The sequence below is a fragment of the Mobula hypostoma genome, chromosome 28, assembly GCF_963921235.1.
Source record: "Mobula hypostoma chromosome 28, sMobHyp1.1, whole genome shotgun sequence".
NCBI classification, from domain to species: Eukaryota; Metazoa; Chordata; class Chondrichthyes; order Myliobatiformes; family Myliobatidae; genus Mobula; species Mobula hypostoma.
This window is the reverse complement of record NC_086124.1, coordinates 8,171,650-8,198,172: the sequence shown is the minus strand read 5'-3', so window position 1 is coordinate 8,198,172 and position 26,523 is coordinate 8,171,650. Positions and strand designations below refer to the sequence as shown.

The window sequence follows — 26,523 nt, the reverse complement described above, 5'->3', positions numbered from 1 at the left end:
CAGAAGGTGCTTGTGCTGCAGATATACTGGCAGATGTTACAAAATGGTGTTAAAAAGCAGTGTTGCCTATGGTTGCTATCAATAGTTCTCTGTCCTCTACTTTTCTGTTGTCTAGCTGTGACCAGAGCGAATTTGTTAGCCTTCAACTTGATGGTATGAGAGCACCACCTCGTATTCTGTCTGGGTAGTCTCCAAACTGACAGCATGGACGTTGATTTCTCTAACTTCTGGTATTTTTTTCTCTTTTTCCATTCCCCATTCTGGGTCTCCTCTTCCCTCTTGTACTCTCCTTACCTGCCTATCACCTCCCTCTGGTGCCCCTCCTCCTTCCCTTTCTCCCATGGTCCACTCTCCTCTCCAGTCACATTCTTTCTTCTTCAGCCCATTATTTTTTCCACCAATCACCTTCCAGCCTCTCACTTCATTCCCCAACGCCTCCACCCTTCCACCTTTCCCCCTCGCCTGGCTTCGCCTGTCACTAACAAGAGAAAATCTGCAGATGCTGGAAATCCAGGCAACGCACACTAAATGCTGGAGGAACTCAGCAAGCCAGGCAGCATCAATGGAAAAGGTATAGTCAATGTCAACTATACTCCTTTCCATGGATCCTTCACCAATCACCTGTCATCTTGTACTCATTCCCCTCTCCCATCTTCTTATTTTGGCTCCTTCCCCCTTCCTTCCCAGTCCTGATGAAAGGTCTTGGCCTGAAACATTGACTGTTTATTCCTCTCCATAGATCAGGGGTTCCCAACTTTGTTATGCCATGGACCTCTACCATTAATTGAGGGTCCGTGGACTCCAGGTTGGGAATCACTGCCTGACCTGCTGAATTCCTTCAGCAACTTGTACGTGTTTCCCTGCATTTCCATCATAGATAGATAGATAGATATACTTTATTGATCCCGAGGGAAATTGGGTTTCGTTACAGCCGCACCAACCAAGAATAGAGCATAAATATAGCAATACAAGAACACAATCAAACAACAAAATGCAAACTATGCTAGATGGAAATAAGTCCAGGACCAGCCTATTGGCTCAGGGTGTCTGACCCTCCACGGGAGGAGCTGCAAAGTTCGACGGCCACAGGCAGGAACAACCTCCCGTGACGCCCAGTGTTGTATCTCGGTGGAATATGTCCGGGGTCCAACAGCAAAGGTCATCTGTAGAATCTCTTGTGCTTATAGTCTTCCTCTCAGATGGCTGCCCCTTCCTTAATAGGTCCTCCTGAGAGGGATCTGCTGCAGGGTCAACACACACACACACACAATGCTGGAGGAACCCGATGGGCCAGGCAGCATCTACAGAGGAAAACGAACAGTTGATTTTTTGGATCATCAGACTGATTGATTCATCTAGATCTTGCTTCTCCAACCCTGGGGAGAAGAATATTTTGTGCATTCACCCCCCACAATTTTATACTCCCCTAAAAGTCGGCCCCCTTATCATTTTACACCAATTCTTCTAACAGAGTCCTAGCATTCTCAGCCTCTCTCTATAGTCCAGAACCTTGAGCCCTGATGCCATCCTTGTATATATTTTCTATACTGAAAGTGGAGTTTATTGTCGTACTCACAGTCCACGTATACACAAGGACAATGAAACCTTACTTGCAGCAGGATCTCTGCACAGAGCATCAGGTAAACAGCATACACAAGAAAATACAAATTAACCTTACTTCGGGTCTGAACTGAGCCACGGCAGTTTCTAGTCGGTCTTCCACAGCTGATTCTGGACTGGCTGAGTTCAAAGTTAACTTTATTGTCACATCTACAGTACATGTATATGTTTGCACAGGTGCAATAAAAAACTTACTTCGAGCTGCGTCACAGGCATGTGGCATCGGACACTCAACGTTCACGGGAAAAATATAATTTAGGCACATTTTTTACAAGAAAGAGCACAAGATCAAGATGGCACTGGTGACATACAGCAACATTTTGCCGGTAGCTTACAAAACTCCACATGCACTCAGTGGCCACTTTATCAGGTACACCTGTACACCTGCTCGTTAATGCAGATATCTAATCGGACAATCATGTGGCAGCAACTCAATGCTTAAAAGCATGCAGACATGGTCAAGAGGTTCAGTTGTTGTTCGGACAAAAAAATGCGATCTAGGTGACTTTGTCCAAATGATTGTTGGTGCCAGATGGGTTGGTTTGAGTATCTCAGAAACTGCTGATCTCCTGGGGTTTTCAGTCTCTAGAATTTACAGAGAATGGTGTGGAAAACAAAAGAAAAATCCAGTGAGTGGCAGTTCTGTGGGTGAAAACACCTTGTCAATGAGACAGGTCAGGGGGGAATGGCCAGACTGGTTCAAGCTGACAGGAAGGCGACAGTAACTCAAATAACCATGCATTACAACAGTGGTGTGCAGAGCAACATCTCTTAATGCATAACATATCAAACCGTGAAGTTCATGGGCTACAGCAGCCGAAGACCGCAAACATACATTCAATGGCCACTCGATGAGGTACCTCCTGAACCCAAAGGAGCCACTGAGTGTATTTCTTCTGAATGACTATCGCTGAAAACTGCAGCCTGCAATTTCTTCTTTTGTGTATTGCTTGTTTGCCTATTTTTGTGTGTACTTTTCAACAATTCTATTATGTTTCTTTGTAGGCTTGAGTGCCTTCAAGAAAATGAATCTTAAGGTAGTGTAGCGGAAATACCAAGCCAAAACGAAACAGTTGCTGCTAATTGTGACCCCACTAATGGATATGTTATACTTACATGACGAACCCCCAGCTCCAATGATTTGCTTCCAAAGTTGAATCCTTTACTCCGTTCCTCATTAGCAATTAGTAAACATACAATCTTGAAGCAATGAAACTTAAGTGTACCCAACAGTAAGCTTAGCTTTATTAACTGGTCAACAAAAGATATGACCTCTGCTGGACTCAAGCTACAAACTGCCATGAAATAAGCAAGAATACGAAACTTATTCCCTTTGCCTTTACCACACACCCCTCTCATGTGACCAGTTGCTATAATAAATGTACTAAATGCACAACACAAAATACCTGTCGCTCCTACAGGTGGTATAGGGTGATATACAGTACTCTAATAATAAATTTATTTTGAACTGTGAACTTCTGCATTTCGAATAATTAAAAGAAGTCCATTCTTAGACAATAAGACCGCAGGACCATAAGTCATCGGAGCAGAGTTAGGCCATTTGGCCCCATTGAATCTGCTCCACCATTTCATCATGGCTGATCCATTTCCCTCTCAACCCCTGTCTCCTGCTTGCTCCCTCTTAGCCTTTCATGCCCTGACAAATTGAGAGTCTATCATCCTCTGCCTTAAATGCACCCAGTGACTTGGCCTCCACAGCCTCCCGTGGCAATAAATTCCACTGATTCACCCCTCCCTGGCTAAAGAAATTCTTCCTCATCTCCATTCTAAATGGAAGTACCACTATTTTGAGGCTGTGCCCTCTGGTCCTGAACTCCCCCACCAAAGGAAACATCCTCTTCACATCTACTCTCTCTAGGCATTTCAACATTCGATAGGGAGTCCTCGTGCAGGATTTCCTAAAGGTTAATATGTGGGTGAGTACAGGTCCAAAGCTTTCAACCGCTGCTCATACAATAACCTTTTTGTTCTCAGAATTATTCTCGTGAACATCCCCTAAATCCTCTCCAGTATCCTTTCTTAGATAAGGGGACTAAAACTGCTCATAATGTTCCAAGTGAGGCCTCACCAGTGCCTTATACAGCCTCAGCATTACATTTTTGCTTTTGTTTTCTAGTTCTCCTGAAATGAATGCTAAAATTGCGTTCACCTTTCTCAACAACCTGCATATTAACTTTTAGGGAATCCTGCACAAGGACTCCCAAGTCCTTTTGCACCTCAGATTTTTGAATTTTTGTGTAAAGTAATCATAGTGTTGCTAAACTGTAGTGATTAAGGTTTTCAAGAACCTAATGGTTGAAGGGAATGAGCTTTTTTCTTTCTATTTAGTAGCATCTTTCCTTTATAAGAATGCCAGTTCAGTTAGCAGTAGACCTAACTGAAACCTATTGAATATTGAAAGGCTTCAACAGAGTGGATGTGGAGAGCAAGTTTCCTACGGTGCGGGAATCTAAGTCAGAGGACTCAACCTCAGAATAGAGGGGTGTTATTTTAGAATGGAGACGAGCAGGAATTTCTTTAGCCAGAGAGTGGTAAATCTGTGGAATTCGTTGCCACTGGCGGCTGGGGAGGTCAAGCCATTGGGTATATTCAAGGCAGAGGTTGATAGATTCTTGATTAGTCAGGGCAGATTATTCTTTGGAGCGTAGAAGGTTGAGGGGGTACTTGATAGAGGTGTTTAAAATTATGAGGGAGATTGATAGAGTTGACGTGGATAGGCCTTTTCCATTGAGAGTGGGGGAGATTCAAACAAGAGGACATGAGTTGAGAGTTAAAGGGCAAAAGTTTAGGGGTAACATGAGGGGGAACTTCTTTACTCAGAGAGTGGTAGCTGTGTGGAACGAGCTTCCAGCAGAAGTGGTTGAGGCAGGTTCGATGTTGTCGTTTAAAGTTAAATTGGATAGATATATGGAGAGGAAAGGAATGGAGGGTTATGGGGTGAGTGCAGGTCGGTGGGACTAGGTGAGAGTAAGAGTTCGGCACGGACTAGAAGGGTCGAGATGGCCTATTTCCGTGCTGTAATTGTTATATGATTATATGGCAGGAAGGGATACGGGGTGAATGCAGGAGTCTGGGGCTGAGAGGGAAAATGGATCAGTCATGATGAAATAGCAGAGCAGATTTGATGAGCCAAATGACCTAATTCTGCTCTTATATCTTATAAATGCACATTATTCTTGTTTTTCCCGAGAATGCAATTCACCATTGCAAGCTCGAATATTGAGTTCACACAAAGCTATCAGGGTCTGGTTTGAAATAACAAACTATGCTGTATAGAGAGTCTCATTGTCTGGGCTTGCTGTGCTGAGCTCGATAGTCTAATCAGCATTTTCTTTCTTATCTCAGCCACCTTACTGTGAATGTAATGGGTATAGCTGTAATCCTTATTTTGACTGCCTAAGACTGTACCATATTGACGCTGGTCCAGTTACCAGTGGATGTGCGGTTGGTTATTCTTAGCTACTTGCAATCACATTATCTGAGGAATGTGCGGGAGGTCATGCTCTTCCATTCTCTCACGCAGTTGTTATAAAACCCCCTGAGATTGTGTTAATGAGTGTCCTTGGTGATTAGGTCACCATCTGCCGGTGGTTTGTCGTTGATTGGAGTTAGACACGACAGGCCAAGAAAACACAGGAGTTCGACACAATACCTGTACGAAGATCTGACTCAGGCGAAGTGAAGCTGCGTCACATTACAAACACGAGAAAGTCTGCAAATGCTGGAAGCCCAAAGCAACTTGCACAAAGCACTGGAGGACAGGTCAGGCAGCATCAATGGAAATGAATAGGCGGTTGACATTTTGGGCCTAGAAATTTCCTCAGGACTGGAAAGGAAGGAGGAAGATGCCAGAGTCAAAAAGGTGGAGGTGGGGTTGAGGGGGAGGGGAAGGAGGAGAGCTGGAGGGTGACGGGTGAAGCCAGGTGGGTTGGAAAGATAAAGGGCTGGAGAAGAAGGAATCTGATGGGAAAGGAGTGTGGATCAGAGGAGAAAGGGAAGGAGGAGGGAACTCGGGGAGGAGATAGGCAGGTGAGAAGAAGTAAGAGGCCAGAGTGGGGAGGGAAGAGAAACAATTTTACTGGAAGGAGAAATCGATATACATGCCATCAGATTGGAGGTTACCCAAATGGAAGTTAAAGTGTCGCTCCTCCACCCCGAGGGTGGCCAGATCTTGGCACAAGAGGAGGCCATGGACCGACATGTTGGAATAGGGATGGGAATCAGAATTAAAATGATTGGCCAGCAGGAAGTTCCGCTTTTGGCGGTTAGAGCAGAGGTGCTCGATGAAGCAGTGCTCCAGTTTAAGATAGGTCTCACCACGTTGTTGTTCAGTGGGTATAGTCAGGAGAGGGAAGGACAAGAGGCAGATACTAGAGAGTACCCCTGTGGCTGTCCCACTTAACAATAAGAACTCCTGTTTGAGTACTGTTGGGGGGAAAACGGCCTATCTGGGGGAAACAACAGTGGCTGTGCCTCTGGCACAGAGTCTGGCCCTGTGGCTCAGAAGGGGAGGGAAAGGAAGTGGATGGCAGCAGTGACAGGGGACTCTATAGTTAGGGGGTCAGACGGGCAATTTTGTGGATGCAGGAAAGAAACACGGACGGTAGTTTGCCTCCCAGGTGCCAGGTTCTGGGATGTTTCTGATCACGTCCACGATGTCTTGAAGTGGGAAGGTGAACAGCCAAGGTTGTGGTACATACTGGTACCAACGATATAGGTAGGAAAAGGGAGGAGGTCCTGAAAACAGACTACAGGGAGTTAGGAAGGAAGTTGAGAAGCAGGACCTCAAAGGTAGTAATCTCAGGAATACTGCCTGTGCAACGTGACAGTGAGTATAGGAATAGAGAGAGGTGGAGGATAAATGCGTGGCTAAGGGATTAGAGCAGGGAGCAGGGATTCAGATTTCTGGATCATTGGGACCTCTTTTGGGACAGATGTGACCCGAACAAAAAGGTTGGGTTGCACTTGAATCTTAGGGGGACCAATATCCTGGCAGGGAGGTTTACTAAGGCTTTTGGGGAAAGTTTAAACTAGAATTGCTGGGGGGTGGGAACAGAACTGAAGAGACGGAGGAAGGGGCTGTTGGCTCACAAATAGAGAAAGCTTGTAGGCAGTGTGAGAGGGAGGATAAGCAGGAGATAGAGAAGGGATGCGCTCAGAGCGATGGTTTAAGATGTGTCTATTTCAATGCAAGAAGCATCATGAACAAAGCGGATAAGCTTAGAGCGTGGATTAGTACTTGGAACTATGATGTTGTGGCCATTACAGAGACTTGGATGGTTCAGGGACAGGAATGGTTACTCTGCGTGCTAGGCTATAGATGTTTCAGAAAGGACAGGGAGGGAGGCAAAAGAGGTGGGGTGTGACACTGCTGATCAGAGATAGTGTCACAGCTGCAGACAAGGAGGAAGTCATGGAAGGATTGTCTACTGAGTTTCTGTGGGTGAAGTTAGAAACAGGAAGGGATCAATAACTCTACTAGGTATTTTTTATAGACCACCCAATAGTAACAGGGACATACGGGAGCAGATAGGGAGACAGATTCTGGAAAGGTGTAGTAATAACAGGGTTGTCGTGGTGGGAGATTTTAATTTCCCAAGTATTGATTGGCATCTCCCTAGAGCAAGGGGTTTAGATGGGGTGGAGTTTGTTAGTTGTGTTCAGGAAGGTTTCCTGACACAATATGTAGATAAACTTACAAGAGAAAAGGCTGTACTTGATCTGGTATTGGGAAATGAACCCAGTCAGGTGTCAGGTCTCTCAGTGGGAGAGCATTTTGGAGTCAGTGATCACAATTCTATCTCTTTTACCATAGCATTGGAGAGGGATAGGAACAGACAAGTTAGGAAAGCGTTTAATTGGGGTAAGGGGAAATATGAAGCTATCAGGCAGGAACTTGGAAGAATAAATTGGGAACAGATGTTCTCAGGGAAATGTACGGCAGAAAAGTGGCAAATATTCAGGAGATATTTGCATGGGTTCTGCACAGGTACGTTCCGATGAGACAAGGAAAGGATGGTAGGGTACAGGAACCGTGGTGTACAAAGGCTGTTGAAAATCCAGTCAAGAAGAAAAGAAAAGTTTACGAAAGGTTAAAAAAACTAGGTAGTTATAGAGATCTAGAAGATTATAAGGCAAGCAGGAAGGAACTTAAGAATGAAATTAGGAGAGCCAGAAGGGGCCATGAGAAGGCCTTGGTGAGCAGGATTAAGGAAAACCCCAAGGTATTCCACAAATGTATGAAAGCAAGAGGATAAGATGTGAGAGAATAGGAGCAATCAAGTGTGGCAGTGGAGAAGTGTGTATGGAACTGGAGGAAATAGCAGAGATACTTAATGAATACTTGGCTTCAGTATTTACTACGGAAAAGGATCTTGGCGATTATAGGGATGACACAGCGGATGGAAAAGCTTGAGCATATAGTCATTAAGAAGGTGGATATGCTGGAGCTTTTGGAATGCATCAAGTTGGGTAAGTCTCCGGGATCAAATGAGGTGTACCCCAGGCTACTGTGGAAAGAGAGGGAGGAGATTGCTGAGACTCTGACAATGATCCTTGCACCATCAATGGGGACAGGAGAGGTTCTGGAGGATTGGAAGGTTGCAGATGTTGTTCCCTTATTCAAGAAAGGGAGTAGAGATAGCCCAGGAAATTACAGACCAGTGAGTCCTACCTCAGTGGTTGGTAAGTTGATGGAAAAGATCCTGAGAGGCAGGATTTACGAACATTTGGAGAGGCATAATATGAGTAGGAATAGTCAGCATGGCTTTGTGAAAGGCATGTTGTGCCTTAAGAGCTTGATGAAAATTTTTGAGGATGATGAAGGTAGAGCAGTAGATGTACTGTATATAGATTTCAGTAAGGTATTTGATAAGGTACCCCATGCAAGTCTTATTGAAAGAGTAAGGAGGCATAGGATCCAAGGGGACATTGCTTTCTGGGTCCAGAATTGGCTTGCTCACAGAAGGCAAAAGAGATTGTAGATGGGTCACATTTTCCTTGGCGGTCGGTGACCAGTGGTGTGCCTCAGGGATCTGTTCTGGGACCCCTTCTCTTCATGATTTTTATAAATGCCCTGGATGAAAAAGTGGAGGAATGGGTTAGCAAATTTGTTGATGACACAAAGGTTGGGGGTGTTGTGGGTAGTGTGGAGGGCTGTCAGAGGTTACAGCGGGACATTGATAGGATGCAAAACTGGGCTGAGAAGTGGCAGATGGAGTTCAACCCAGATAAATGTGAGGTGGCTCATTCTGGTAGGTCAAATATGATGGCAGAAAATAGTATTAATGGTAAGTCTCTTGGCAGTGTGGAGGATCAGAGAGATCTTGGGGTCCGAGTCCATAGGGCACTCAAAGCCGCTGCACAGGTTGACTGTGTGGTTAAGAAGGCATACAGTGTATTTGCATTCATCAATCGTGGGATTGAGTTTAGGAGCGGAGAGATAATGTTACTGTTATATACGACCCTGGTCAGGCCCCACTTGGAGTACTGTGCTCCGTTCTTGTCACAGGAAGGATGCGGATACTATAGAAAGGGTGCAGAGAAGATTTACAAGGATGTTGCCTGGATTGGGGAGCATGCCTTATGAGAATAGGTTGAGTGAACTTGACCTTTTCTTCTTAAAGCGACTGAGGATGAGAGGTGACCTGATAGAGGTGTACAAGGTGATGAGAGGCATTGATCGTGTGGATGGGCAGAGGCTTTTTCCCAGGCTGAAATGGTTAACATGAGAGGGCACATTTTTAAGGTGCTTGGAAGGAGGTACAGAGGAAATTTCAGGGGTAAGTTTTTTACGCAGAGAGTGGTGAGTGCGCGGAATGGGCTGCCGGTGACGGTGGTGGAGGTGGATACAATAGAGTCTTTTAAGAGACTTTTGGATAGGTACGTGGAGCTTAGAAAAATAGAGGGCTATGAGTAACCTTTGATAATTTCTCAGTAAGTACATGTTCGGCACAGCATTGTGGGCCGAAGGGCCTGTATTGCATTGTAGGTTTTCTATGTTGTTATGTTTCTACTCTAGAATGATTGAATCCCAAAGAAGTTCGAGGATTGGCTGCACATAATTGCATTCAAGGAGACAAATTTTCCCGATTTTTTGAAAACTGGTTATTAAATATTTGGTAAAAGTTGAAGAGACAGAATTCCTTCCATTGTACTGATTGAGAAGTCTAGATTTGGAGAAGCTCGCCATTCCAGGACTTAGACCTTGTGCTGAAAGGAATGGTGGTATATTTCCAATTAAATGTGGTGTGCGAATTGGGAGGGAACCTGGAAACGGTGGCATTTTATTTTATTTAGAGATACAGTACGGAACAAGCACTTCCGCCCCAACAATGACAATTTACAGTGACCAATCAATCTACTAACTCAAACATTAGAAAATCTGTCCTGATGAATGGTCTTAGCTCGAAATGTTTGCCTGGCCTGCTGAGTTCCTCCAGTATGTGTGTGTGTGTGTGTGTGTGTGTGTGTGTGTGTGTGTGTGTGTGTGTGTGTGTGTGTGTTGCCACCCGACAAACCAATTGGTTCAAGAACCAGGCAACACACATCAAAGTTGCTGGTGAACGCAGCAGGCCAGGCAGCATCTCTAGGAAGAGGTACAGTCGATGTTTCAGGCCGAGACCCTTCGTCAGGACTAACTGAAAGAAGAGCTAGTAAGAGATTTGAAAGTGGGAGAGGCCACACATTTTAATTCCACGTCCCATTCCCATTCTGACATGTCTATCCATGGCATCCTCTACTGTAAAGTTGAAGCCACACTGAGATTGGAGGAACAACACCTTATATTCCGTCTGGGTAGCCTCCAACCTGATGGCATGAACATTGACTTCTCTAACTTCTGCTAATGCCCCACCTCCCCCTCGTACCCCATCCGTTATTTATTTATATACACACATTCTTTCTCTCACTCTCCTTTTTCTCCCTCTGTCCCTCTGACTATACCCCTTGCCCATCCTCTGGGTTCCCCCCCGCTTTGTCTTTCTCCCTGGGCCTCCTGTCCCATGATCCTCTCATATCCCCTTTGCCAATCACCCGTCCAGCTCTTGGCTCCATCCCTCCCCCTCCTGTCTTCTCCTATCATTTTGGATCTCCCCCTCCCCCTCCCACTTTCAAAACTCTTACTAGCTCTTCCTTCAGTTAGTCCTGACGAAGGGTCTTGGCCTGAAACATCGACTGTACCTCTTCCTAGAGATGCTGCCTGGCCTGCTGCATTCACCAGCAACTTCAACTTTGATGTGTGTTGCTTGAATTTCCAGCATCTGCAGAATTCCTGTTGTTTGCGGTTCAAGAACCAAATGGTTGAAGGAATATCCTTTAATTGTCGTTAGTGCACCAACCTCAACCACTACCTCTAAACATAAATTGTACAATTTTTACAAGAAAGAACACAATTCGAGCAAAAACTCAATTTTAGTGCAAAGTTATTCAAGTGGACATAGCGTTGGAAAACTGTAGTGATAGGGCTTTTACCAGATGGTTCAAGAACGGAATGGTTGCAGGGAAGAAGCTGTCCCTGAATCTGATGGCGTAGAACCTCAGGGTTCTGTACCTCCGGCCTGATGGTAGCTGTGAGAAGATGGCATGGCATGAATGGTGGGAATCTTTGATAATGGATTTAATTCTAATTCAGGGCTTTAGGGAAGATTCTTTCATAAATCCAACACAGGAGATTCTGCTGAAAGTCTGAAGCAAAACACACAAAATACTGGAGAAACTCAGCAAGTCAGGCACAATCTATGAAGGGGTCAATATTTCAGGCCGATATGTTCCTCTCCATGACGTTGTCTGATTTGTTGAGTTCCTCCAACGTTTTGTGCGCTTCTCTTCTTTCTCCTTCTAAGACCAGGAAGTCCCTTGAACATAGCACTACACAGGACACTGCATTCAACATTTAGTAACATGGAATATATTCTGGGAGCTCTTAAAAAGTTAATGTGACAAAACAAACTATTTCTTCAGCTCTCAGATAGTGAAGAAAATGTCTGACGGAGCAGATCAATAATTATTTGTTTGCCAGCCAGTTTAGACCATTTGAAACAAGAATTGACTGAATTCTGAGGCAGAGTGGACTGTTCCTTTTGACCTTAACACAAAGGTTGACTTGTCACGAGTGTAACTGTGTATCGCCAAATTCCCGCACCGGAATACTAATTAGACACTCGAAACCTGGCTTCACGCAGCATCCAACACAAAGGCCTCCAGGGAGCTCAGTAGGGGCTGGGACTACACTGAATTGCTTCTGACAGGAGATTGTAAAAGTCATTCAGTTTCTATGTGCGTGTTTGCCTGAGAGGGAGCAAAAAAATTGCTTTGCCAAAAGCAACAATGGCTTGCTAAAAGCAATGATCCAAGAGCCAAGTTTTCCCTTGCACAAAAACTGCTGGATTTTTCATCGACACATAACCCTGGTGGTTCTGTCCGTCCTTGGGATGGGGAGGGTGAGTTGGGGGTGAGGGGAAAGTTGCTCAGAATTAGAACCATTTTTGTTATTACTGGCATATGTTGTGAACTTTATTGCTTTGAGGTAGGAGTACAGCACAATACAAAAAAAAATTACTATATGTTGCATTAAGATATATATAATGTATGTATAGCGCAAAGAGAAAGATAACATTCATGGTCCCTTCAGGGGAAGGAGGAGAAAGGGAAGAAGCTGTTCCTAAAATATTGAGTGTTTTCCAGCCCTGTACCCAGAGTGACCTCTACTTTCTCAGGAGACTGAGGTCCTTTGGAGTATGCAGGCCTCTCCTTCACATGTTCTACCAGTCTGTTATCACCAGTACAATCATCTATGCGGGGCTGTGCTGGGACAATGGCATCAACATGGGTGATGCCAACAGGCTCAATAAATTGATTAGAAAGGCTGGCTCTGTTATAGGGGTCAAATGGACACACTGGGGGCTATGGTAGCACAAAGGACCCTACATAAAATCCTGGCAATTCTGGACAATGTTTCTCACCCTCTACATGCCAGCTTGGCTGAACAGAGGAGCACTTTTTGTAATAGACTGAGACAACAGTGCTCCTCCAAAGAGCGCGATATGAGGTCATTCTTACCCTTGGCCATTAGGCTTTATAATGAGTCAACCTATAGCTGGGGAAGTGATGACCCTCTCCTGTTAGACTGTTTGAGGTAACTTATTTTTTCTTCTTTCTACTTCTCTTCTGATATTTATATATCTGTGCACTTGTAATCTATTGTGACACTGTTATTTCCTTTGGGATCAATAAAGTATCTATCTATCTCAGACATCCCACCTCTCCCGGAAGTTCCGGGAGTCTCCTGCATATGAATAGTGGCTCCCTGATGCCCGCAAATTATATACAATATCACGGAAATCAATTTTTTTTGAGAGCGAGCGAGCCAGAGAAAGCAAGCGAGAGAGCGCGAGAGAACAAGAGAGAAAGCAAGCGAGTGCGCGAGCGAGAGAGAGCGCGAGAGCAAGCAGGCGAGAGAGAGAGCAAGCGCGCGCCATGGCAGAGTGTTCCAAAAAAATATAAAATGTACGTCACCCCAGACTACACTAAAGTGTACCCCTGCCTAATAGGGGTCAAAATAATGACAGTGTTGCTCGCTGCACTGTTTGCAACAGTGACTTTTCTATTGCCCATGGTGGGTTAAGACTGTAAAAGACATGTTGAGGTGAGTTTAACAGGTGTCATTCGTTCATTAGCATAGCTAACGTTATTTAAACTAGCTGGCTGGCTGCTAGGGAGCTACTCTATTGCAGACATCCCACCTCTCCCGGAAGTCTCCCGCAAATTGATGGTGCTACCTCCCTGAAATGAGTTTTTGCCAGGGTGGGATGTCTGCTATCTATCTATCCGTTTCTCTGATTGTAACAATGAGACGAGGGCATGTTCTTGATAGTGAGGGTCATAAATGATGGATGCCACCTTTTTGAGGCATCTCCCTTTGTAGATGTCCTTATTGGCAGGTAGGCATGTGCCCATGATGGAGATGGTTGAGACGCCAACCTTCGACAGCCTTTTCTTATTCTATGCATTGGCACATCCATATCAGAAAGGCATACCAGTCGGAATGCTTTCCGTGGTATGCAGTATCTACTGTGACTTGCTTGGGTGGCGGGGTGGAGATACGTCTCTACCAAAGGAGGTATAAGGTGCTCCTTCCCTCTGCTAGCCTGCAGGTCACCTTTGGGCAAGGTGTAGCACCTGCTTAGCACCCCCCCACCCTGCCTCCCCCCCGAGCAGGGTCACGTAAAGCCATGGGAGCAGGTGGCGGATGGTTAAATGAGCAGCTGGTGCATATCACAAGACCATAAGACATAGGCCATTCAGCCCATCGAGTCTGCTCCACCATTCCATCATCATGGCTGATCTCGGATCCCACAACCCCACACACCTACCTTCTCGCCGTATTCTTTGATGGCCTGACTGATCAGGAAACTATCAACTTCCACCTTAAATATACACATGGAATTGGCCTCCACCACAGTCTGTGGCAGAGCATTCCACAGATTTACTACTCTCTGGCCAAAAAAAGTACTTCCTTATCTCTGTCCTAAAGAGACCTCCCTCAATTTTGAGGCTGTGTCCTCTCCTTCTGGATACCCTCACCATTAGAAACATTTTCTCCGCACCCACTCTATGTAGTCCCTTCAACATTCGGTAGGTTTCAATGAGAACCCCCACATTCTTCTAAATTCCAGTAGTACAGGCATAAAGCTGCCAAACACTCCTCATATGTTAACCCCTTCATTCCTGGAATCATCCTCGTGAACCTCCTCTGGACTCTCTCCAATGACAACCCTTCCTTTCTGAGATATGGGCCCCAAACCTATCGACAACGCTCCAAGTGTGGCCCGACTAGTGTATTTTAAAGCTTCAGCATTATCTCCTTGCTTTTATATTCTATTCCACTTGAAATAAAGGCCAACATTGCATTTGCCTTCTTTACTACAGGCTCAGCCTATGAATTAACCTTCTGGGAGTCTTGCACAAGGGCTCGTAAGTCCCCCTGCACCATTGATATGATGTATCTGTTCTCTGGCTGTTTTATATTCTGAATTGCACATTTATTATATTTATTATGGTAACTAGTCACATGAGTAGAGGCGAGGTCAGAGTGAGGGGAATAAGTTACGTCTCTGTGCTTTGTTCATGTCATTTTGCAGCTGGGGACGGATGGATGCTATACTTTTTACTGACCGCTTAGGTTACGCTTAACTTACACTTGAGTTTGATTGCTTCAATCTTGCGTGCTTGCTAATTGCTAACAAAGGATCGAATACATATCTTTGACTCTTGAAACAATCAAGATTGGAGCTGAGGGCATGTCATACAAGTATAACAGATCCACGGGGGGGGGGAGGGGGAGGTGTCGGCAGTATCGGCAATTTGCTTTGGTTAGAATCGGCCGCTATAGAAGGGCATATCCTGGACGGTGAGGGTTCCTAACAATGGATGCTGGCATCTCCTCTCCCCAGCAACACTTCTCATTCCCCAGACATCCCTGGACTTTGCAACCTTAAAGCCAGAGATTGATTTTTATACAATTATTTGCTTCGTTTACACAAGCCTAGATCCCCGCTGGGAATATTTCTCTCTTTCAGCTTCCTGGTTTCTGCAAACTGCAGGCAAAATGTGGGCAAGTGCCACAAAGAATGATCAACGATTAGTCACCATTAATAGCAAAATCCAAATTCTTCCCACCTTGCTGTTCTGAAACACAAGTGTGCAAACAGCTGGTATACTTAATGAACCATGCAGTGCCTGGGAAAAGTGGCTGGAAGTGGGAAAAAAAAGACCCAAAAGTAAGCAGGTGAAAGTCCCGATGTAGCGTCTCAATGCAAAATGTCAGTTCTTTATTCCTCTGAGCCCTGCCAAGTTCCTCCAGCATTCTGTGTGTGCTACTCTGGATTTCCAGCATCTGCAGAATCTCTTGTGCTTTATAACGCAAGCAAGCCAAGAAATGAAGCCCTCGGAGACCCTGTTCAAGTTGTGTTTGCTGTCATGACCACAAGGACGGCAAGGTACAAGTACAACAAAAACAGTTGCTTGCAGCAGCTTCACAAGCAAGTAGATTCAGACAACACACTGAACATGAATTATACATACGTTATACAAGACAGTGAAGAGAAAGACTGTGCTGAACAAGTCGGTGCAACTAGAAACAAACGAGTAGCACAGGAGGTGGTCTGTAGTGTTTCGTTGCTGGGGACATTACCATAATCCGGTCAAGATGGTGCCAACAACACTCCCTCAGTCAGCATCTTCCAGACAGCAAATGAAAATGTTCTTTTTTATCCTTGTAAGTGGAACAAGTGCTACACATGCCCTTACCCTTCCTCCCTTACCACCATTCAGGGCCCCAGATAGTCCTTCCAGGTGAGGTGACACTTCACCTGTGAGTCGGCTGGGGTGATATACTGCGTCCGGTGCTCCCGATGTGGCCTTCTATATATTGGCGAGACCCGACGCAGACTGGGAGATCATTTTGCTGAACACCTATGCTCTGTCTGCCAGAGAAAGCAGGATCTCCCAGCGGCCACACATTTTAATTCCACGTCCCATTCCCATTCTGATATGTCTATCCACGGCCTCCTCTACTGTAAAGATGAAGCCACACTCAGGTTGGAGGAATAACACCTTATATTCCGTCTGGGTAGCCTCCAACCTGATGGCATGAACATCGACTTCTCTAACTACCGCTAAGACCCCACCTTCCCCTCGTACCCCATCCGTTATTTATTTATATACACACATTCTTCCTCTCACTCTCCTTTTTCTCTGTCTGTCCCTCTGACTATACCCCTTGCCCATCCTCTGGGTTTTTTTCCCCCCTCCCCCTTTTCTTTCTCCCTAGGCCTCCTGTCCCATGATCCTCTCATATCCCTTTTGCCAATCACCTGTCCAGCTCTTGGCTCCATCCCTCCCCCTCCTGTCTTCTATCATTTCGGATCCCGCCCCCCCCCCGCCACTTTCAAATCTCCTACTAGCTCTTCTCTCAGTTAGTCCTGACAAAGGGTCTCGGCCTGAAACGTCAACTGTACCTCTTCCTAGAGATGCTGCCTGGCCTGCTGCGTTCACCAGCAACTTTTATGTGTGTTGCTTGAATTTCCAGCATCCGCAGAATTCCTCGTGTTTATGTCCTTTTTTGCTTCTTTTACATCTATTTTTCACCTTCAATGTGTTTCCGGGACTGTTAGAGCCTGCGATTTACCACTTGGAGATCGATCGGTTGATCCAGCGCTTTGCTGTCTCTGAGAAGATCCCAGGGAGCGAGCGCATACTCGGAGGGACTCGATTTGAAGAAACTTAGAGACGGGATGAAGCTGCTGCTCGACTCCATTTCACCGATTTAAGCGTCCATAAACCGCCGATTGAAGTTTTGTGGAAGATTGAGACATTGAGGCGAATGCAGAAGGTGAGTGAGATTTCAGCGCCGACTGCTTTCCTTTTGATCGCCACCAGACAAGGAATCTGTGTGGCTCGCTGTGGCAGATGGATAGGCCTCTCTGTGATTGTGTGTCCTTCGGTTCTGATGAATGTCAGTGATATCATAGGATGGTATTGTGGTTCTGCGTTTATGGGTTAGAATATTGCATTTATGGACTGTGGACTTTTTCAAACTTACGGTTTTTATATTCTGTGTATTTTTTATCACTCGTTCCTCTTCCATTTTGTTGTACAAGGGAAGGGTGTGTGGGGGTTGGTATTCTGTTGTGTTCTGTTAGTACTTTGTGTGAGGGGGAGGGTTTACTTTAGGCCTGTTCCTGTTCCATTTCGTATGGGGGGAAGGTTGATGATCAGTATGATCATACTGATCAGTATGATCAGTATGCTGTTCATTTTTGTGGGTTTGATGTTTCTCTCTGAACGACTTTCATGTTCTTCCTTTGCTTCGTGGTTATCTGGAAAAGATGAATTTCAGAGTTGTGTATGGATACATGTTTTGATCATAAATAAACCTTTGAACCTTTGATATTGCTTTTCCACAAATATCATAACTTGTTCCAAAGGAACAGAATCCCTGTCACAATTCTGAATGGGCTTTTGAGGCCTTTCTGATGAATTAATTTTAACAAAGTAGGAAGATTCTTCCTGCACAGCAACACACACAAAATGCTGCAGGAAGTCAGCAGGCCTTGCAGCATCTGCGGAAAAGAATAAACAGTCGACATTTCAGGCTGAGACCCTTCTTCAGGACATAATTCCTGCTCACTCAGCATTCCACTGTGCGCACGTGTCCTTGTTGGGTACTGGTCTCCCCTGCCACCTTGTTCCCAGCTCTAGTTTGCCCCTAGCAAGGATCGCAAATGTTATGTTCTCTAGCTTCAAAACATTAAACTAATTCAAAGGAAGACAAAGAGTCGAAAAATGCGGGTCAGACTTTGCGTTTACTTTAAGTGAGGTGTGCACATTTCATGTGGCAGTGTGACGATGTATGCAATTCATGTATTTTTACATATAACCCGTAATTAATTATTTAAACAAACAGGAATGCTTGATCAATTGATATATACATATATCAAGATTACTCAAATATTTCTGAAATATTAAATGTACAAAAGTATTGCTTAGTTTTTCCATTTATCACCTGCCAGAACTTGCTCCACCCCTTCACCCCTTTAGTTATTTAATTTACTTATCTCTCTCTCTCTCTTTCTCTCTCTCAATCTATCTATCTATCTGTTTGTTCATTGAGACACAGTGTAGAATAAGCCCTTCCAGCCCTTTGAGCCACGCCACCCAGCAAATCTCGATTTAACCCTAGCCTAATTACGGGACAATTTACAATGATCAATCAGCCTATCAACCGGTACGTCTTTGGACTGTGGGAGGAAACCGGAGCACCCGGAGGAGACCCACGTGGTCACGGGGAGAACGTACCAACTCCTTACGGGCAGCGTCAGGAATTGAACCCAGATCACTGGCACTGTAAAGCGTTGTGCTAACCACTACGCCACCATGCCACCCCAGTTGTGTTTTAGTCTTGATCCAAAACTCAATATTCCGTTTCCTTCCGCAGATGCTGCCTTATCCTCCAGCTCCAGGTTCCACTGTCTCTCCATAACCTTGCACCTCCAGGAAGGCAACTTTCTCAAATTTTCTTTTGAGTGAAGTGGATTTTTTCTGGCAGTGGTTCATTTTGAAAGGGCAATGTTCACATATGTCTCAGTGAGGAAGAAGGGATGATGAAATCTGTCTGTCTGGTTTGGCAGGGATGATGCTCCCAGGCACCTGCTGCCTTTGCCTTTCCAGCTGGTGGAGATGATCATTCTGGGAGACACTGCAGTATGCTTGGTGGATATACTTTGCAATGTGGTCAAGCAGTAGAGGGAATGAATACTTAGAAAGGTGGGCAGGCCAGCAACGACAGAGGCTGATTTGTTCTGGATGGTGACGACCTTCCTGAACATGCAGGCAGATGGCGATTATTTCATCACACTCCGAGTCACGCACTCTGCGCTGTTGCATTTTAAGGCAAAAGGCTTATGTGCAGAGCTTGACTGTGTCATGTTGTGCCACGAAAATTATACAGAGTGTATGAAAGCCAACATGCTGGAATGGAGAAATCTCAGAAACTAACAGCTCAGGGACGGCGTTTCCAGCATCACTGTGCACGAGTGGGCAGAGCTCTTGCCTCTGAATTATAAAATTGCAGGTTCAAGCTCTGAGTCAGACCTCAAACAAGTTCTGGTGCAGTGCTGAGAGTTTGACGCATTGTTTCAAAGGTGTTACAGCAGAGAAACGAGCCTTCTGTCCACTGCAGCCCATGGTGAACTGCCATTCTGCTGAGTGCCATTGACCCACAGCTAAATTATACCCCTCCTGTCCATCTATTTATCCAAACACCACTTCAATGTTGCAATTGAACCCACATCCACTCATTCCACCAGCAGTTAGCTCCACGCTTGCATCATGCTCAGAGTGGAGAGTTTCCCTCTCTGGTCAGTCAGTCAGTCAGTGGGTGCTGCCCCGAATCTGGGGTTGACGGCTATGCACCTCCATCTTCTTCGATCTTGCGACAGCACCGAGTACAGCCTCTCCTCCAGTTTGTTCCCACTGGCCGCCTTGGCACCTCCCGCCGCTGCCCCCGCCGAACTCGAGCCCGAGGCCGTGTCGGCCTCCAGCCGCGGCCGCCTCTTCGAGCTCAGCCCTTCCTTAGGCGGAGGCCTTGGGCAGGTCCAGGCACACGGTGCAGCGCCCAAGTTCATCATGTCTCTTCTAACTGGGTGCATAGCATACGATTCGTAGATCTGTGGTGAGGCTTTAATCTCTTCCGCAGAAGATGGCCATTGGTTCACAAGGAGCTCATCCGTCCTTTGTCAGGTCTTGTTTTTTTTAGTCCTGCTGGGTGTCCTCACACCCTCCCTCTCTGGTACCCTTTAAATATTTCACCTTTCACCTTTAACCCATGACCCCTAGTTCTAATCTGATTCAACCTCAGAGAAAGAAGCCTGCTTGCATTTTCCTCAGTGTTGTCACCTCAAAAATGGAGAGATTCCACAGTTTAAGGACTCATTTCCAAAATCTCTGCAATTCCCTGTCAGTATTATTTTTTATTATTATATTGTAATCACTTGTTGGTTTTTTTTTTGTATTTGCACATCTTTACCTCCTGTTTTTTTAATTTTTATTGATTGAGATAGAGTGTGGAATAGGCCCTTTCAGCCTTTTGATCCACGCCACCCAGCAATCCCCCAATTTAATCCTAGCCTAATTAAGTCTCGGCCGGGGGCCATGGTCGAGTGGTCGGTGAGTTGGACCGGCTCCCCCACCGGACTCAGTCTGGTGAGGAGGGTGTGAGGACACCCAGCAGGACTGAAAAAACACAAGACCTGACAAAGGGCGGATGAGCTCCTTGTGAGCCAACGGCCATCTTCTGCGGAAGAGATTAAAGCCTCACCACGTATCTGCGAATCGTGTGCTATGCACCGAGTTAGAAGGGACATGATGAACTTGGGTGCTGCACCGTGTGCCTGGACCTGCCCAAGGCCTCCGCCTAAGGAAGGCTGAGCTCGAAGAAGCGGCCGCGGCTGGAGGCCGACACGGCCTTGGGCTCGAGTTTGGCGGGGACAGCGGCGGGCAGTGCCAAGGCGGCCAGCGAGAACAAACTGGAGGAGAGGCTGTACTCGGTGCTGTCGCAAGATCGAAGAAGATAGAGGTGCATAGCCACCAACCCCGGATTCAGGACGGCACTCACTGACTGACTGAATTAAGGGACAATTCATAATGAAGAATTAACATACCAACTGGTATGTCTTTGGACTGTGGGAGGAAACGAGGCACCCAGAGTAAACGCACACAGTCACAGAGAGAACGTACAAACTCTTCAGAGGCAGCAGCAGGAATTGCTCCCGGGTCACTGGTACTGTAAAGCATTCATGCTACTGTGCTGTCCCATGGTACTGAGTTTGCACTACTCTGCTAAGGGTGAAAAAAAACCTCTTCCTTATTTATTTCATCTGGATCTCGCCACTTTGGGCACCTCAGTTGTCTCCCATCAGCCTGTTCCGTTTCAAAGGAACTATTCCCAATCCTTACCCATTGCTGTAATTTTCCAGCCCTGGCAACATCCTCATAAATGTCCGCACCTTCTTCAGTGTGATGGTGTCCTTCTGTAAAGATGTGATCAGAAGTGTGCAAGGTCCTCGGGATCTGGTCTAGTGTAGATGAGAAAGAAACTCAGCGTGGACGAGATAGCTGAAGAGACTGTTCTTAGTTCTGTTCAACTCTCTCGGAACTGGTACTTTTATTGCTCTGAGGTTCAAAGAAAGAAAATAATAAAACTAAAATCAGAATCAGAGTCAAATTCAGGTTTAATATCACTGGCATGGAATTTGTCGTGAAATTCATTGTTTTGCAGTAGCAGTACATTGTAATACATAATAATTAAAAACTGTAAATTATATATATATATATTGTATATAATTGGTTCCTTAAAGTTTTTATGGTTTGGGATGGTAATGGGGACAAGCTCTCACTATCTACTGAACGCTCCCAATGACATGCGACTCAAATAGCCTCTGACAACCAAGTCCAGCTCCTGATCTTCACGTATGGCTTAGCTATTAAGCTTGGTGGAACCGTTTCTACTGACAGGAGAAGCTACGTAGGCAGATTACTGGCACCTTAAAACCAGGAAGGAAAACTTCGATCTCAAACCTCCACTGCCTTGCCATTATATTCAAGGCTTCGGGAGTAAACTCTGAGGAAAGAATATGAAGTTGGAGTCACTAAGGTATGTAAGGAGGAGGAGGAGATGGTGGCGTGACGCAGCTCGCAGCGGCCACTCCAATGAATGATGTCTGTTACTTGTCAAGTAGGGTGCCATGCACAATCCTGATTTGATGGAGACGGACGTGACAGCACGGAGGAACATCTGGAGAAACTTCTGAAATGCCTGCTTCGTTGTCGCTGCTACTGTGTGATCCAAAATCTCCAGAGGAGAAGGCCCCGAGTCCTCAGCTTTGCTTGTTGCCCAGCCGCCGGGGCGGGGTTGAAGCACTCGGGAGGCTGTATCGGAGGGGCTGGTCGGAGGCTCGAAGTTTTCGGACAGACTCAGAGTCAACTGTGGTCGGGTGCTTCCAATGCATCGGCAGTTGTCGGCGCCTGGAGGTTTATGGCAGAGAGAGTTTCTCCCTTTTGCCGCCTGCTATCGGGACTATCGGGAGTCAATCGGAACTTTGAGACTTTTTTTTACCGTGCCCATGGTCTGCTCTTTATCAGATTACGGTATTGCTTTGCACTGCTGTAACTATATGTTATAATTATGTGGTTTTGTCTGTGTTAGTCTTTGGTTTGTCCTGTTTATTTGTGATATCACTCTGGAGGAACATTGTATCATTTCTTAATGTATGCATTTCTAAATGACAATAAACGAGGACTGAGTGTCCTCATAATCTAATAGTCTAATCTAATAAGGCAGGCTACATTGAGTTCAATGCTGTGATGCTACTGGGGCTGAACTGTTTTGGTCTCTGCCATTCCTTTAGGTTCATCAGATGTGTGGAGCGGGAGAGCTTGCTACATGGGCAACAGCTTGCTCTCCATATTGTACTGTCCTGGCCTATGTATCTAGACAGCTAGGATCTAATATCCATGGTCGACCCTGACCAACTGAGGCCTCAATGCATATACTGCCTACAAAATTAAGTAGCGCAAAAAGGGACCAAAAGAAGTAGAAAGTTAGTGTGCATAGGTTCAGAGTCCGTTCAGAGATCTGATGGCGGAGGGGAAGAAGCTGTTCCTAAAATGTTGAGTGGGTATTTTCAGGCTCCTGTTGCCCCTCCTTGATGGTAGCAGTGAGAAGAGGGCATGTTCTTGATTATAGAAACATAGAAACATAGAAAATAGGTGCAGGAGTAGGCCATTCGGCCCTTCGAGCCTGCACCGCCATTTATTATGATCGTGGCTGATCATCCAACTCAGAACCCCGCCCCAGCCTTCCCTCCATACCCCCTGACCCCTGTAGCCACAAGGGCCATATCTAACTCCCTCTTAAACATAGCCAATGAACTGGCCTCAACAGTTTCCTGTGGCAGAGAATTCCACAGATTCACCACTCTCTGTGTGAAGAAGTTTTTCCTAATCTCGGTCCTAAAAGGCTTCCCCTCTATCCTCAAACTGTGACCCCTCGTTCTGGAGGATTAATGCTGGATGCTGCTTTTCTGAGGTATCCCCTTTTGAGGATGCTGGAGAGGTCAGTGCTCCTGATGGAGCTGGCGGACTTTGGGACACTCTGCAATATTCTCCAATCCTACGCTTATGCATTTAATATTACAGTAATGTTGTAAATATATTCTTTTTTGTTTAAATAATTCATTACAGACTATATGTAAAAGTACATGAATGGCATATGTCATTACATCATCACGTCATAATTGTCCACCTTACTAAAGTGAAAAAAGAAGCGTGTACATTCGACCCATCTCCCCATGCTTTTCTTTTGACTGGGTTTCATGTTTTGGAGTTTCAAAACATAGCAGTGGTGACAAGTAAGTTTTAAAACCTATCCAAGATGACTACCTACCCATCGAAGCACAGCACATTTCTTCATAAAGAATAGAGAAAGGGTTGAGTTAAAAAAGGCAGAAAATGGACAAATTTATGGGTTCATAAGCATTGACTATCAGGTGATAATAATAAATACAAAGAAAGCAGAAATGGCTGGCGATATCGGAAAGATAGATGTATTCGATTACACAACGGGTAACTGGATGATGTATACTGAATAAATTGAGCAACATTTTGAAGCAAATGGAATAATCAATAAGAAACGAGTGCCAGTTTTGCTGAGTGCATTAGGCGGAAAAGTATACAGTTTGCTTAGAAGTTTGACTCCTCCAACCAGACCAGCCAAAGTGAGCTTTGTTGATATCGTGAAAATAATGCAAAAATATTTAGAACCAAAACTATTGTTGATCGCTTTAGATTTCATAAGAGGAATTTAAAGGAAGGGGAGTCAATCTCAGTGAACATGGCTGAATTGAAGAGATTATTTGAGCATTGTCAGTTCAGTGATGAGATTGATGATGCACTGAGAGATAGTTTATCAAATTTTATGAGCAAGCATTCAAAACAGCTCCTACCTGAAGCACACTGGTGTGCAGATCAAGAAACTCGAATGAAACCCTTCCACTGTATTACAAGAGAGCAGTATACCTGATGTTGTAATGTGTGAAGGAAGAGAAATGGGTGCAGTTACTACTACAGGAAAGAAGATGCTCAAAAAGCTGAAAGACCTAAAGGTACATAAGTCACCCGGACCAGATGAACTGCATCCTAAAGTTCTGAAAGAGGTAGCATTAGAGATTGTGGTGGCATTAGAAATGATCTTTCGAAGATCATTGGACTCTGGCATGGTGCCAGAGGACAGGAAAATTGCAAATGTCACTCCACTCTTTAAGAATGGAGGAAGGCAGCAGAAAGGAAATTATAGATCAGTTAGCCTGACCTCAGTGGTTGGGAAGATGTTCGAGTAAATTATTAAGGATGGAATACTTGGTGACACAGGACAAGATAGTACAAGGTCTGCATGGTTTCCTTCAGGGAAAATCCTGCCTGACAAACCTGTTGGAATTCTTTGAGGAGATTACAGGTAGGATAGATAAAGGGGAGGCAATGGATGTTGTTTATGTGGACTTTCAGAAAGTCTTTGACAAGGTGCCACATATGAGGCTGCTTACCAAGTTAAGAGCCCGTGGTGTTACAGGAAAGCTACTAACATGGTTAGAACATTGGCTGAGTGGTAGGAGGCAGTGAGTGGGAATAAAAGGATCCTTTTCTGGTTGGCTGCCAGTGACCAGTAGTGTTCCGCAGGGTTCGGTGTTGGGACCACTTCTTTTTTTGTTGTATATAAATGATTTAGATGACGGAATAGATGGCTTTGTTGCCAGGTTTGCAGAAGATACAAAGATTGGTGGAGGGGCAGGTAGTGTTGGGGAAACAGGTAGGATGCAGAAGGATTTAGATAGATTAGGAGAATGGGCAAGAAAGTGGCAAATGAAATACAATGTTGGAAAATGCATGGTCATGCACTTTGGTAGTAGAAATAAATGTGCTGACTATTTTCTAAACAGGGAGAAAATACAAAAATCTGAGATACAAAGGGACTTGGGAGTTCTTGTGCAGAACAAGGTTAACTTGCAAGTTGAGTCGGTGGTGAGGAAGGCATATGACATGTTAACATTCATTTTAAGAGGTCTAGAAAACAAGAAGGATGTGGTGCTGAGGCTTTATAAGGCACTGGTGAGGCCTCATCTTGAGTATTGTGAACAATTTTGGGCCCCTCATCTTAGAAAAGATGTGCTGGCATTGGAGAGGGTCCAGAGGAGGTTCACAGGGCTGATTCCAGGATTTAAGGGTTATCATACGAGGAACATTTGATGGCTCTGGGTCTGTACTCGCTTGAATTCAGAAGGATGAGGGGGGATCTCATTGAAACCTTTTGAATGTTGAAAGGCCTAGACAGAGTAGATGTGGAAAGGGTGTTTCCCATGGTGGGAGAGTCTAGGACAGGAGGGCACAGCCTCAGGATAGAAAGACGCCCTTTCAAAACAGAGATGTGGAGAAATTTCTTTAGCCAGAGATTGGTGAATTTGTGGAATTTGTTGCCCCATGCTGCTATGGAGGCCAGATTGTTGGGTGCCTTTAAGGCAGAGATTGATAGGTTCTTGATTGGACATGGCATCAAAGGTTATGGTGAGAAGGTTGGGAACTGGGGTTGAAGAGGAGGGAAAAAAGGATCAGCCATGACTGAGTGGCGGAGCAGACTCAATGGGCCAGATGGCCTAATTCTGCTCCTATGTTTTACGGTCTTATAGTCTTATTATCTTGCTTCAGAGGCCATTTCTTTAAAGCAGCTATGATTTCAGATCACCAGGATGCAAAAGCAATCTTTTTCCCCTCAATTACATCTCTAAGTGCACTGACTTTGAAATCTTACCTGTGCCTGGGATTGTTTTCCAGAAAAAATCAATTCAGATCAATTTTTCTGAATTCCCTTTATCATTAATACAAAGGTCATTGAAAGGTGTCACTTATTCCATAGTTTGATGAAAATTAGGCAACACAAATATAGAAAGGAAAGGCAAGTGCAGTTGAGATTTTAGTTGACAATTCATTCAGATGTCATTAAATCTGCTATATATAGTACAATGCAGAAATCTTAGCCTCATACATATAGGGAGGGTGTCTAAGAGTTTTGCACAGTACTGTAGTAATTTTATGTATTGCACTGTACTGCTATACTGTGAAACAAAAACTAATTTCATGACATATATGAGTGATGATAAACCTGATTCTGATATGGGTCTCTATTGTGGACTAACATGGGAAAGGGGACAGGGAGAGGGGAATCATGGCTGGGAAAAGGAAAGTGGAGAGAGCAGGAAGCACCAGAGAGACATT

At 45.0% G+C, this 26,523-nt stretch overlaps 1 long non-coding RNA gene across 2 annotated transcripts in view; it reads right to left on the bottom strand.

The window, feature by feature from the left end:
• Positions 1-473: 473 nt before the first annotated feature.
• Positions 474-26,523, bottom strand: part of LOC134339178 (uncharacterized) — an 89,786-nt gene continuing 63,736 nt past the window's right edge. The window contains exons 2-4 of one of the 2 annotated variants that reach the window (XR_010016355.1): positions 21,157-21,372; positions 16,659-17,519; positions 474-1,301 (exon numbers count right to left, since the gene is read on the bottom strand). This is a non-coding gene — a long non-coding RNA (uncharacterized LOC134339178). The remainder of the gene's footprint in view (positions 1,302-16,658; positions 17,520-21,156; positions 21,373-26,523) is intronic. The other variant, XR_010016354.1, reaches the window with a different exon arrangement.